Source organism: Papaver somniferum, chromosome 5 (assembly GCF_003573695.1).
Source record: "Papaver somniferum cultivar HN1 chromosome 5, ASM357369v1, whole genome shotgun sequence".
In the NCBI taxonomy this organism is placed as follows: Eukaryota; Viridiplantae; Streptophyta; class Magnoliopsida; order Ranunculales; family Papaveraceae; genus Papaver; species Papaver somniferum.
Window position 1 is genome coordinate 26,074,175 of NC_039362.1, and position 13,860 is coordinate 26,088,034.

The window sequence follows — 13,860 nt, forward strand, 5'->3', positions numbered from 1 at the left end:
TTCAGAAGTAAATACAGATGTTCCTAATGTTTCTTCCAATCATGAACTTGGGACATTCTGTAAAAGAGACAACTCTTCTGACGATGATATTAACACTGCATCCTCCAATCATTCCAATGATCAAAAGGTATGTCTTGTTTGTGAGACCAAGTTTTCTGTTAGACAAAAGAGAAACTCCAAGTTGAATAAAGACTCCGTAGTTCAACTTCAACACACCCTAGATTTGATTCTCAAAGGTGTGACTGACATCCGTATGATTGAGCCAATTGGTTTTCGTACCTATCCTGTGTACGCAAACGGGAAAGTCAGTACAGTGAGTTCCTCTGAAAAAGCAGGGGTCTAACAACACCACCCAATAATTCGATTAGCAATCTGTATGGACAAACTCCAATATACTTTTTATGAGAATCAACTAGACAGTCAAACTCAATCAATAAAAAGATATATCAAAGAGTTTATATCTCAATCTCTCGACTTGATCTTCACTCAAGCAAATAGAAATATGCGATTCTTTATCAAAGAGAGATAACTTGGACGGTACCAAAGACCAATATTCAAGGATCAATCAATATCAATCAACAACCAAAGGTCGGATTTCCAATTGATGATCACGAACGCACAACCTGTATTATTTCAATTATATAAAATATAATGCGGAAAAGAAATAACACAGACACCAGAAATTTTTTTAACGAGGAAACCTCAAACGCAGAAAACCCCCGGGACCTAGTCCAGATTGAATACACATTGTATTAAGCCGCTACAGACACTAGCCTACTCCAAGCTAACTTCGGACTGGACTATAGTTGAACCCCAATCAGTCTCCCACTAATTCAAGGTACAGTTGTACTCCTACGCCTCTGATCCCAACAGGATACTGCGTACTTGATTCCCTTAGTTGATCTCACCCACAACCAAGAGTTGCTACGACCCAAAATCGCATACTTGAAAATAAACAAATATGTCTCACACAGAAAAGTCTATCAAAGGATAAATTTGTCTCCCACAGAAAAACCCTAGTTTTGTACCGTCTTTTGATAAATCAAGGTGAACAGGAACCAATTGATAATCCGGTCTTATATTCCCGAAGAACAGCCTAGATTAATCAATCACCTCTCTACAATCCTTCCTGACTACTAAGCGGATTGTCGAGGAATCACAAACAGTGAGACAAAGATGTTTGTGACTTCTTTATCTTTCCTATCGGAGAACTCTCACGATCTCAAGTCAATCAATGGATTGTACTCGTACGATAGAAGATGCAAGATCAGATCACACAACTACGATAAAAGTAGTATCGGCCTGGCTTCACAATCCCAATGAATTCTTTAAGTCGTTAACCTGATTTTAGAGAAGAAAATCAAAGTTTAATGGAGATCGACTCTAGTGGGCGCACTAGTATCAAACAGACGTGTGGGGATGGGTTTTACACAATGCTAGAAGTCTCCTTTATATAGCCTTCAAATCAGGGTTTTGCCTTAGTTACAAAACAATCCTTATTCACCGTTAGATGAAAACCTGATTTAGATTCAAGCTAATATTTCTCAACCGTTAGATCGAAAAACATAGCTTTCACACACACTTGGGTAAACGTTTACTGGTTTCGTGAAAACCATGCCCAAACATGTACGTGTATGGTTGTTCAACATAGTAACCCAAAAAGGTCAACCATATGAGCATTTCATATTAACCATGTTCTTCTTCACCATAACTAGTTCAATTGACTCAAATGAACTAGTTAAAGAGTTGTTCAATTGCTATGAGATCTTATGTAACTATACAAGACACAATTGAAACAAAGATGATTCGATTCGATTGAACCGGATCATGAACTTTATAGCCACGGTTTGCATAAAACATTCCTTAGTAATTTAAGTTTCATGTTCGGAGCACATCTTTAGATCATAACCTCTTAATCTCACAAACAAGTTCGCGGACTTAAGTAAACCGGCGGAGTTTTCCAAACTCAGCAGAAATTCTCGGGAAGAGAGCTTCCGCCAGTTCGCGGACTGAGCACACAAACGAGTAATTGGAAAATCCCAGCAGAAATTCTCGGTCGAGAACTTCCGAAAGTTCGCGACTGGGTTCGCGGACTTGGCAAGCCAATTCCACAGTCCTTCCGATTTCTCTTGATCAACAAAGTTCGAAAACTTCGGTTCAAGTAATACATGGTTATGTAATCTAAACTCTAATTCTAATCATTGAGACATTCTCAGAGGATGCTATGTAGCCGTTATTCAAAGATCGATTCACGTCAGAGCAATTCTCAAAGTAATTGAAACTTTTCATGACTTTCGTCACTAGGTGAAGATAAACTTGATCAAAGCGAAACGCTTTACCAACACACGATTTCGAGAAAGATAATCAATGAATACTCAACTCGAAATGTCAAATGTGCATGATCCACTCTATATAGCATACGACTTTTGTCTCATAAGAAGTAGGACATAGAAGAGATAAACTTTTGAGTGATAGATAAGTTCAAGTCTCCACATACCTTTTTGTTGATAAAGTTCCACGGTTCCTTGTATAGATCTTCGTCGTTGTATGATGAATCGTCGTGAAGTCCTTGAGCTCAACTACACTTTTATATCCTAGTCCGGGACTTAGCTATAATAGACTAGAAATCAAGACTTATAGTTTTGATCACTAATTTTTACAAACATGCTTGATATAGCAACGCATGCGAGGTCGACCGAGCTATGCTCTAAAAATCTCCCCCTTTGTCAATTTTAGTGACAAAACTATTAATACATATGAAATACAAAAAAGATAAAATTCAGTGGCTCCTATTCCATAGTCTAATCTTCAACGTTCCTTGAAATCTTCGTCCTTCCAAGTACTCCAATGATCCCAAAGGTCGTAAGTTTAGCACCGTCTTTGTCGAAGATCCGTAGCTATAACAATGAGAGAAATCGAGATTCTCGATCATTATTATACCGTGTCATAATACTATTATGTAACATCAAAGTCCAATTGCATCACGAATTTAACAATAATACTATGGTGATGTGTATCACTCCCCCTTAGTCAATACTCCATCTCGATCATGGAAACCACTCCCCCTTACACAATGATCCGAAAACCATATGTATTTGTAGTGTGAACTACAATATTTCTCCCCCTTTTTGTCAATAAAATTGGCAAAGGTACAAGAATGGGATCATAATGAAATTTTCACAAGAGACATTTCATGACCAAAAGAAAGAAAACACATCATCTTAATTTAGATGCAATCTCATAGACGAAGCTAACAACATTCATCAAGGAGTTTTAAGACGCAAGATAACCCTATAAAATTCCACAGCCGCACTCCCCGCAAGATATTACCATTAAGCACAAGTTCAAAATAACTCTCCCCCATTTGATGTCATTCCCGAGAGAACAACAAGAGCGACCTTAATTTCAAAAGAAAAGAAAGATTTTTAATTGGACACGAAAAACCATAGGAATGATTTTCTATATCCAAAAATCAACCAAATTAATCACAAGAAAACCCATGATTAATTCAATTGGAATACACAACTAAATCAAACCACAAAAGTGATCAATTTAATTGAAAATGCTCAACATAAGTAAACTTACGGAGCTATGACTAAGATAATCATACGGAGATGACCAACTTAATCGTTCACATACTCAACATAAGGAAAAATCTTACGGAATATACGACTACATAATTAGTATAGCCGTTCATATACTCAACACAAGGACTTGTGGAATATATGAAAACTCAACTAGACTAATTACAAGAGAACCCATAATTAATCTAATTGGAATACAAACAACCAAACTAATCACAAGAGTAATCAATTTAATTGTCAAAAGATTTGCTCGACAAAAGAAGACTTTCAGAGCAAATAACTAAATAACCAACCGAGATCATTAATTTAGTTCATAATGCTCAACATATAGCATCTTATGGAACAACCAACAAAGCTAATAAGTAAAATCGACTTAGTTGTATGTGCTCAACATAAGATACACAATGGAGCCTTCACGGTAAAACATAACAAAATGGATCAATGAAGATCAATACCGTGGATAACATACAAGGATCTATTCTATTTTCCATCATTATATGCATAACGACATAATAGACTTTATCCTCGTCAAACAAAATATTTCATCCTATTTTCCATCAAATAAATGACTGCATAGGCATAACTTTTGTATTTGTCAAAAGACCATTCGTCCTTTCATCAATACGAATATCAATTCATGAACGACTTTACTTTTGACACAATATGGGACCTTCAAGTTCACGGATGCAACAAATACATATCCCATAAAAATATTGCAATACTTCAAAATCAAAAAGATCAATACTGCAATAACAATCTTTTCCCTTAGAAGGTAGAATCAATCTTTTTCGCACGGATTTATACCAATATTGGTTACCAAAATGGTATAAAAAGATTTCCTTAACAGAGAAGAACATACAAAGTCATTGATGACTATGCACCATAGTTCACAAGAGATGATTGTGAACACTCAAGAATATATAACAATGTGAACTACTACCCATTCTCGAACTTCCTTCTTTGTGATTCACCAACATCAATCTTGTAACAGACACAAAATAGCTTAGAATAGGATTTCTCCAAGAATCCTAGTGCCCAAGTCCAAGAGAATAGAACAAGTGCAACGAAACAGAGCAAACACTAAAAAACAAGAGACAGGATAAATACCAATATTAACTCATCAAAATTCAACAATTCTCATCTCCATTTTGAAGGTAATTCAATAAGGAAGAGAATGCAAAAAGAATGAGGTAAATCCGAGTTCGGACGAAGAAGTTACAGCCAAAACAAGTTTACCGAATATCTACGTCAAGTATGCATACGGGTTTGCGAACTTAAACCCCTGGATTTTGATTTTAAATGCTGTTATGCATACTTGGTATGTGTACCGTGAATTCCAAACATCCCGAACTATTATTTTCAAACCTAAACATTTAAGAACCTTAAACACAGATCAAGTTAGTTCGAAATGAATGATAAGAAAGATTATCATAAGTATTCTAAGAAAATAAAGATACAAATCTTGCTCAAGTTTATAGACATACCTTTTTAGATGAATCCAACTGAACTCTACAGCCTTACCGAACATATGTGCGCCCCAATTCTCGTGCTTCCCTCACCGTATACATAACAGGGCATTCCTTGGTGAGGATGCGCTTGCAACACACTCAAGTTGTGTTGAGGTGAACAATGTCTTGCTCACCACAAGTGACTTTTGGATTATCATGAAAGAGATCGCTTTTAGAACCTTTCACATCCACATCCATCTTTCCAAAGAACTCTTTAAGTTCCATCATCATGGATACTGCCTTCTCCATGGTTATGGAATTTTCCGGGAGATCATTCTTTTTCACACTCAAAACATCATTGATTTTCTTTGGTATCCACTTCTGAGTGCGTTTAGGAACAACCGGAACCTTCTTCCCACTACTCTCTTCAATATTTCTCGGAAGAGAATTGGATTGAATATTCTTTTTCAAGTTAGTCTTTCTCTAATTGGGAGCGTCGGATCTTGTCTTCGTCTTTACAAAGTTATTATTTTGATAATCGTTACAATTGTGAAAAGACTTCTTATGACGTTTATAGGAAAATCTAGGATTATCACAACACTGATTCCTTTGCCTAAAGGTTGGACGTTTACAACCCGTAATGTCAAGAGTATTAGCCTTAACATATGATCCCGGTTTAATCACTTCTTTTGACACCTAAACAAGAATATCATGAAGTTTTCATTCCTTATACGAAAAGACATCTCCTTTCCAGGTGACCTTTGTTTCCACAATAATGACAAATATAAGGAACGTTCTTACCCGGATTCATGTGTGCTGGTTTTGGAGGTTGATATACCTTGCTCTTTTGAACCTTAACTGTCGGTGAAGGTATTTCACTTTTTCCATCAGTGGAAACCTTTTGTTGAGAAGAATCACTAGCCTTTACAAATTTTACCTCTTTGCTAGTACTTGGAGCATCTATTCCCTTATAGCCCAATCCTCGCGTATCACGATGATTTTTACTTGCTCCAAGCATAGTGGTTAATTTGCTTGAACTAGTATTGAATTTTTTCAAATCATCTTCCAACATCTTGATTTTATCAAGAGCAACAGCTAAATCAGCCTCAAGGCGTTTTTCTCGAGCGAGATAAGTGTTTTCTCTGTCATCGAAACTTGCTTGTTGGGAGTTAATCCTAGTTTCAATTTCTGCAAGTTTCTCTTCTAATAAGAAGTATTTTTGATAAACACGATCACATTCAAGTGACTTTCTACTCAGGTTTTCCTCGGTATTTTTGAGGATCGATTCACAACAGTGATTCCGACCATAAAGACCTCCCTAAATCCTTTTCAATTTCTTGTTTTCTCGACAGAGAGGAGTCAGAAGAGGTGTGATATGAGAAGTTGTAATCTTCATCGTTTTCCACGAATCCAAAAACTTAACATACTCTGGGACTTCCTCATCAACATCTCTATAAATATCTGAATCACCTTCATCAGAAAGTTCATCCAACTGTTCTTCTAGGAGTGTTTCCCAATCAATAGTTTTTACATCCAGAGAATGTTTAGATATTGATTTAGATGTGACAGTTTTCTCAGGTGAATTCGAACTTTCAGGATCATCTGGCAATTTCTGAACAGGTGCGTTATTAGAGATAGACTCGTCCATAATCAGATCGCTACAAACACAGACTTATAAGGTCTTTAACGTGTTTGCATTCTCTGATACCAATTGAAAAAGCGGGGGTCTAATAACACCACCCAATAATTTGATTAGAAATCTGTATGGACAAACTCCAATATACTTTTTATGAGAATCAACTAGACAATCAGACTCAACCAATAAAAAGATATATCAAAGAGTTTATATCTCAATCTCTCGATTTAATCTTCACTGAAGCAAATAGAAATCTGCGAGTCTTTATCAAAGAGAGATAACTTGGACGGTACAAAAGACCAATGTCCAAGGATCAATCAATATCAATCAACAACCAAAGGTCGGATTTCCAATAGATGATCACGAACGCACAACCTGTATTATTTCAATTATACAAAATATAATGCGGAAAAGAAATAACACATACACCAGAAATTTTGTTAACGAGGAAACTGCAAATGCAGAAAACCCCGGGACCTAGTCCAGATTGAATACACACTGTATTAAGCCGCTACAGACACTAGCCAACTCCAATCTAACTTCGGACTGGACTATAGTTGAACCCCAATCAGTCTCCCATTAATTCAAGGTACAGTTGTACTCCTACGCCTCTGATCCCAGCAGGATACTGCGTACTTGATTCCCTTAGCTGATCTCACCCACAACCAAGAGTTGCTACGACCCAAAATCGCATACTTGATAATAAACAAATATGTCTCACACAAAAAAAAGTCTATCAAAGGATAAATATGTCTTCCACAGAAAAACCCTAGTTTTGTTCCGTCTTTTGATAAATCAAGGTGAACATGAACCAATTGATAATCTGGTCTTATATTGCCGAAGAACAGCCTAGATTAATCAATCACCTCTCTATAATCCTTCATGACTACACAAGCGGATTGTCGAGGAATCACAAACAGTGAGACGAAGATGTTTGTGACTTCTTTATATTGCCTATCGGAGAACTCTCACGATCTCAAGTCAATCAATCGATTGTACTCGTACGATAGAAGATGCAAGATCAGATCACACAACTACGATAAAAGTAGTATCGGTCTGGCTTCACAATCCCAATGAATTCTTTAAGTCGTTAACCTGATTTTAGAGAAGAAAATCAAAGGGTAATGGAGATCGGCTCTAGCGGGCGCACTAGTATCACACAAATGTGTGGGGATTAGTTTTGCACAATGCTATAAGTATCCTCTATATAGCCTTCAAATCAGGGTTTTTCCTTATTTACAAAGCAATCCTTATTCACCGTTAGATGAAAACCTGATTTAGATTCAAGCTAATATTTCTCAACCGTTAGATCGAAAAACATAGCTTGACACGCACACTTGGGGTAATCGTTTACTGGGTTCGTGAAAACCATGCCTAAACGTGTATGTGTATGTTGGTTCAACATAGTAACCCAAAAAGGTCAACCATATGAGAATTTCATATTAACCATGTTCTTCTTCACCATAACTAGTTCAATTGACTCAAATGAACTAGTTAGAGAGTTGTTCAATTGCTATGAGATCTTATGTAACTACACAAGACACAATTGAAACAAAGATGATTTGATTCGATTGAATCGGCTCACAAACTTTATAGCCACGGTTTGCATAAAGCATTCCTCAGTAATTTAAGTTTCATGTTCAGAGCACATCTTTAGATCATAACTTCTTAAGCTCACAAACAAGTTCGCGGACTTAAGTAAACCGGCAGAGTTTTCCAAACTCAACAGGAATTCTCGGGAAGAGAACTTCCGCCAGTTCGCGGACTGGGTTCACGGACTGAGTTCGCGGACTGAGTTCGTGGACTAAGCCTACAAACGAGTAATTGGAAAATCCCAGCAGAAATTCTCGATCGAGAACTTCCGACAGTTCGCGGACTTGGAAAGCCAATTCCACAATCTTTCCAATTGATCTTGATCAACAAAGTTCGAAAACTTCGGTTCAAGGAATACATGGTTATGTAATCTAAACTTTAATTCCAATTATTGAGACATTCTCAGAGGACGCTATGTAGCCGTTATTCACAGACTGATTCACGTTAGAGCAATTCTCAAAGTAATTGAAACTTTTCATGACTTTCGTCACTAGGTGAAGATAAACTTGATCAAAGCAAAACGCTTTACCAAAAAACAATTTTGAGAAAAGATAAGCAATGAATACTCAGCTCGAAATGTCAAATGTGTATGATCCAGTCTATATAGCATACGACTTTTGTCTCATAAGAAGTAAGAGATAAAAGAGATAGACTTTTGAGTGATAGATAAGTTCAAGTCTCCACATACCTTTTTGTTGATGAAGTTCCACGGTTCCTTGTATAGATCTTCGTTGTTGTATGATGAATCGCCATGAAGTCCTTGAGCTCAACTACACTTTTCTATCCTAGTCCGAGACTTAACTATAATAGACTAGAAATCAAGACTTATAGTTTTGATCACTAACATTGACAAATATGCTTGATATAGAAACGCATGCGAGGTCGACCGAGCTATGGTCTAACATCCTCTAATGTTCAAGGGCAGAATAGGCGTCTTAATAAACATCATCCAAAGGAAATTCAATGCCTTGTCTCTAAAAGCAACATTGTTCCTGTTGAGAAAGTCATTCTAGAAGAAAGGAGATTGATGAGATAAGAAAAGATATTAAAGAGATAATTGTAAGATACAAAGATCTTGTCAACAGATTATCTTCTTACTCATTTCAAGGCACTTATGGTAAGAACTCTAACTATGTCTCTTATTTTGATGACAATAAATTTTATGACAATTTCTCATATCAAACATGATCCCTCTCTAAGACTAAGAGGAAAAACAAAATTAACCAAAGACATAAACCTCGTAATGAGCGTGTGGATCGTACTTGTGCTAATTAATCACAAGGTTCGAGAACTTACTCATATAAAATCTTGTTGAGTGATGAACATGTTTACTTGTTACTTGCAGCTGTTAAGTTAAGCTATTTTCTTATCGTCCATAGCTAAACTTGTGTTGACATATCCGCTAAGATCAAGTATTGGTTAAGTCAAAAGAAGATGTTGCATACTGTCTTAGAATTTGTTTTTAGGTCCTGTTTTCAAAATGTTTGAAGGACTTTATTTCGTGGGTATTTGTTGTACTCGAACGGATTCCGTTCTGGCCCGAGTCAACAGTTTATTTGAAACCTTAAATTGTTGTCCCCAAGGATAAAATATCCAACCTCTTAGGGTTACAAGTCATGTACGTGTACTTCTGGTGGTTTTTGGATTTTCAAAGAATGTCTTCCTCCTCTTCTTGCTATGGTGGTTTCGCAAAAGGATTTCTTGACAAAAGTGTTGAGATTGATTCCAGGAGGAAGAGAAAACTTGTGGATGAATATCATCCCAATGCTTCATGCTTCTTTGCTTACTCTCATGAAGATGTTGAGAAGGATGATATGATCTCTGCTGAAGTTGTTTATGACTTTCTTAAGTACTTTGGGGAAGCAAAACATTAGCTTGTTGATACTTTAAAAGATCTTGATAAGGTGAAAACTGAGTTGGAAAAGGTTGTGTCTGACCTTGGTCTCATAAAATCTCAAAATCAATGATCTTCGTGAAGAGAATCATCTCTCTGATGAAGCAGAGAAGTCTGGCATTCACAAGCCCGAAGACTCCATGTCTTGTGAGGATCCTGTACTTCCCATATCCCTATTCGCTGTCAGGGAAACGATGGAGTCTGATTCTCTCTAGCTTGTCTTTTTAGTTGCCTAGTATGTCTTCTTTTTGGATTAGTTGGAAGAATAACTAGTGCTTTGAATAGCGAAGATTGTGACTACACATAACTATTTTGTTTTCATCTTCTTATGTTATTTTTTAGGTTTATTTGTCTTAAATTCTAAAAATATTTGGAGGATGATGTTATTGCAGTATTGATATGTTTGGAAGTATTGTAATATTTTTATGGGATATGTATTGTTTGCGTCCGTGAACTTGAAGGTCCCATATGCTGTCAAAAGTAAAGTCATTCATAAATTGATATTCGTATTGATGAAAGGACGAATGGACTTTTGACAATTACAAAATTTATGCCTATGCAGTCATTTATTTGATGGAAAATAGGATGAAATCTTTTGTTTGACAAGGATAAAGTCTATTATGTCGTTATGATGGAAAATAGAGTAGATCCTTGTATGTTATCCACGGTATTGATCTTCATTGATCCATTATTTTTTGTACTACCATGAAGGCTCCATTGTGTGTCTTATGTTGAGCACGATACAACTAAGTCGATTTTTCCTATTGGCTTGTTGGTTGTTCCATAAGATGCTATATGTTGAGCATTATGAAGTAAATTAATCATCTTGATTAATTATTTGCTCCGAAAGTCTTCTTTTGTCGAGCAAATCTTTTGACAATTAAATTGATTACTTTTGTGATTAGTTTGGTTGTTTGTATTCCAATTAGATTAATTATGGGTTCTCTTGTAATTAGTCTAGTTGAGTTTTCATATATTCTACAAGTCCTTGTATTGAGTATGTGAAAGATTAAGTTAGTCATCTCCGTATGATTACCTTAGTCGTAGCTCCGTAAGTTTACTTATGTTGAGCACTTTCAATTAAATTGATCACTTTTGTGGTTTGATTTAGTTGTGTATTCCAATTGAATTAACCATGGGTTTTCTTGTGATTAATTTGGTTGAGTTTTGGATATAGAAAATCATTTCCATGGTTTTTGGTGTCCAATTAAAAATCCTTCTTTTCTTTCGAAATTAAGGTCGCTCTTGTTGTTTTTTCGGGAATGACATCAAATGGGGGAGAGTTCTTTTGAACTTGTGCTTAATGGTAATATCTTGCGGGGTGTGCGGATGTGGAATTTTATAGGGGTTATCTTGTATCTTAAAACTCCTTCATGAATGCATTTAGCTTCGGCTTTATGATTGCATCTAAATTAAGTTGGTATGTATTTTTTTTTTTAGTCTATGAAACATCTCTTCTCGGAAATTTCATTAGAATCCCGTTCTTGTACCTTTGCCAATTTTATTGACAAAAAGGGGGAGAATTAATGTGTAGTTCTACTAATATACATATGGTTTTCGGATCATTGTGTAAGGGGGAGTGGTTTTCATGTGCGATTGAGTATTGACTAAGGGGGAGTGATACATATCATTGTAGTATTATCGTGATGCAATTGGACTTTGATGTTACATAATAATACTATGTCACTGTATAATGACGATCGAGAATCTCGATTTCTCTCATTGTTATAGCTACGGATCTTCAACAACCGTGATGCTAAACTTAACACCTTTGGGATAATTGGAGTACTTGGAAGGACGAAGATTTCAGGGAATGTTGAAGATTATACTATGGAATAGGAGCCACTAAAGTTTATCTTTTTTGTATTCCATATGTATTAATAGTTTTGTCACTAAAATTGACAAAGGGGGAGATTGTTAGAGTATAGCTCGGTCGACCTCGCATGCGTTGCTATCTCAAGCATGTTTGTCAATGTTAGTGATCAAAACTATGAGTCTTGATTTCTAGTCTACGTAGCTAAGTCTCGGACTAGGATAGAAAAGTGTAGTTGAGCTCAAGGACTTCATGACGATTCATCATACAACAACGAAGATCTACTCAAGGAACCGTGGAACTTCATCAACAAAAAGGCATGTCGAGACTTGAACTTATCTACCACTCAAAAGTCTATCTCTTCTATCTCCTACCTCTTATGAGACAAAAGTCGTATGCTATATAGACTGGATCATACACATTTGATATTTCGAGCCGAGTATATCTCGCCTATCTATATCTCGAAATCATGTGTTGGTAAAGCTTTTCGCTTTGATCAAGTTTATCTTCACCTAGTGACGAAAGTCATGAAAAGTTTCAATTACTTTGAGAATTGCTCTGACGAGAAATGGTCTGTGAATAACGGCTATATAACGTCCTCTGAGAATGTCTCAATGATTAGAATGAGAGTTTATATTACATAGCCATGTTTTCCTTAATCCGAAGTTTTTCGAACTTTGTTGATTGAGAAAAACCGGAGGAATTGGCATTTCCAAGTCCGCGAACCCAGTCCGTGAACTCGGTCCGCGAACTGACGGAGATTCTCGTACCGAGAATTTCTGCTGGGATTTCCAAAAGATGTGCTGAGTTTGGAAAACTCTGCCGGTTGTCTTAAGTCCGTGAACTTGTTTGTGAGCTTAAGTGGTTATGATCTAAATATGTGCTCTGAACATGAAACTTAAATTACTAAGGAATGCTTTATGCAAACCGTGTCTATAAAGTTCATGATCCGATTCAATCGAATTGAATCATCTTTGTTTCAATTATGTCTTGTGTAGTTACATAAGATCTCATAGGAATTGAACAACTCTTTAACTAGTTCATTTGAGTCAATTAAACTAGTTATGGTGAAAAAGAACAAGTTTAATATGAAATGCTCATATGGTTAACCTTCTGGGTTACTATGTTGAACCAACATACACGTACACGTTTGGGCATGGTTTTCACAAACCCAGCAAATGTCTACCCAAGTGTGTGTCTGACAAGCTAAGTTTTCAATCTAACAGTTGAGAAATATTATCTTGAATGTAAATCAGGTTTTCATCTAACGGTGAATATGGATTGCTTTGTAACAAAGTCAAAACCCTGATTTGAAGGCTATATAAAGGAGATATCTAGCATTGTGCAAAACTAATCCCCACACGTATGTGTGATACTAGTGCGCTCGCTAGAGTCGATTCTCCTTTAACCTTTGGATTTCTTCTCTAAAACCAGGTTAACGACTTAAAGACTTCATTGGGATTGTGAAGCCAAACCGATACTACTTTTATCGTAGTTGTGTGATCTGATCTTGCATCTTCTATCGTACGAGTACAATCTTATTGATTGGCTTGAGATCGTGAGAGTTCTCCGATAGGAAAGATAAAGAAGTCACAAACATCTTCGTCTCACTGTTTATGATTCCTCGACAAACCGCCTGTGTAGTCAGGAAGGATTTTGGAGAGGTGATTGATTAATCTAGGCTGTTCTTCGGGAATATAAGACCGGATTATCAATTGGTTCATGTTCACCTTGATTTCATATCTTAAGACGGAACAAAACCTAGGGTTTTTCTGTGGGAGACAGATTTATCCTTTGATAGACTTTCTGTGTGAGACAGATTTGTTTATTATCAAGTCTGCGATTTTGGGTTGCAACAACTCTTGGTTGTGGGTGAGATCAGCTAAGGGAAT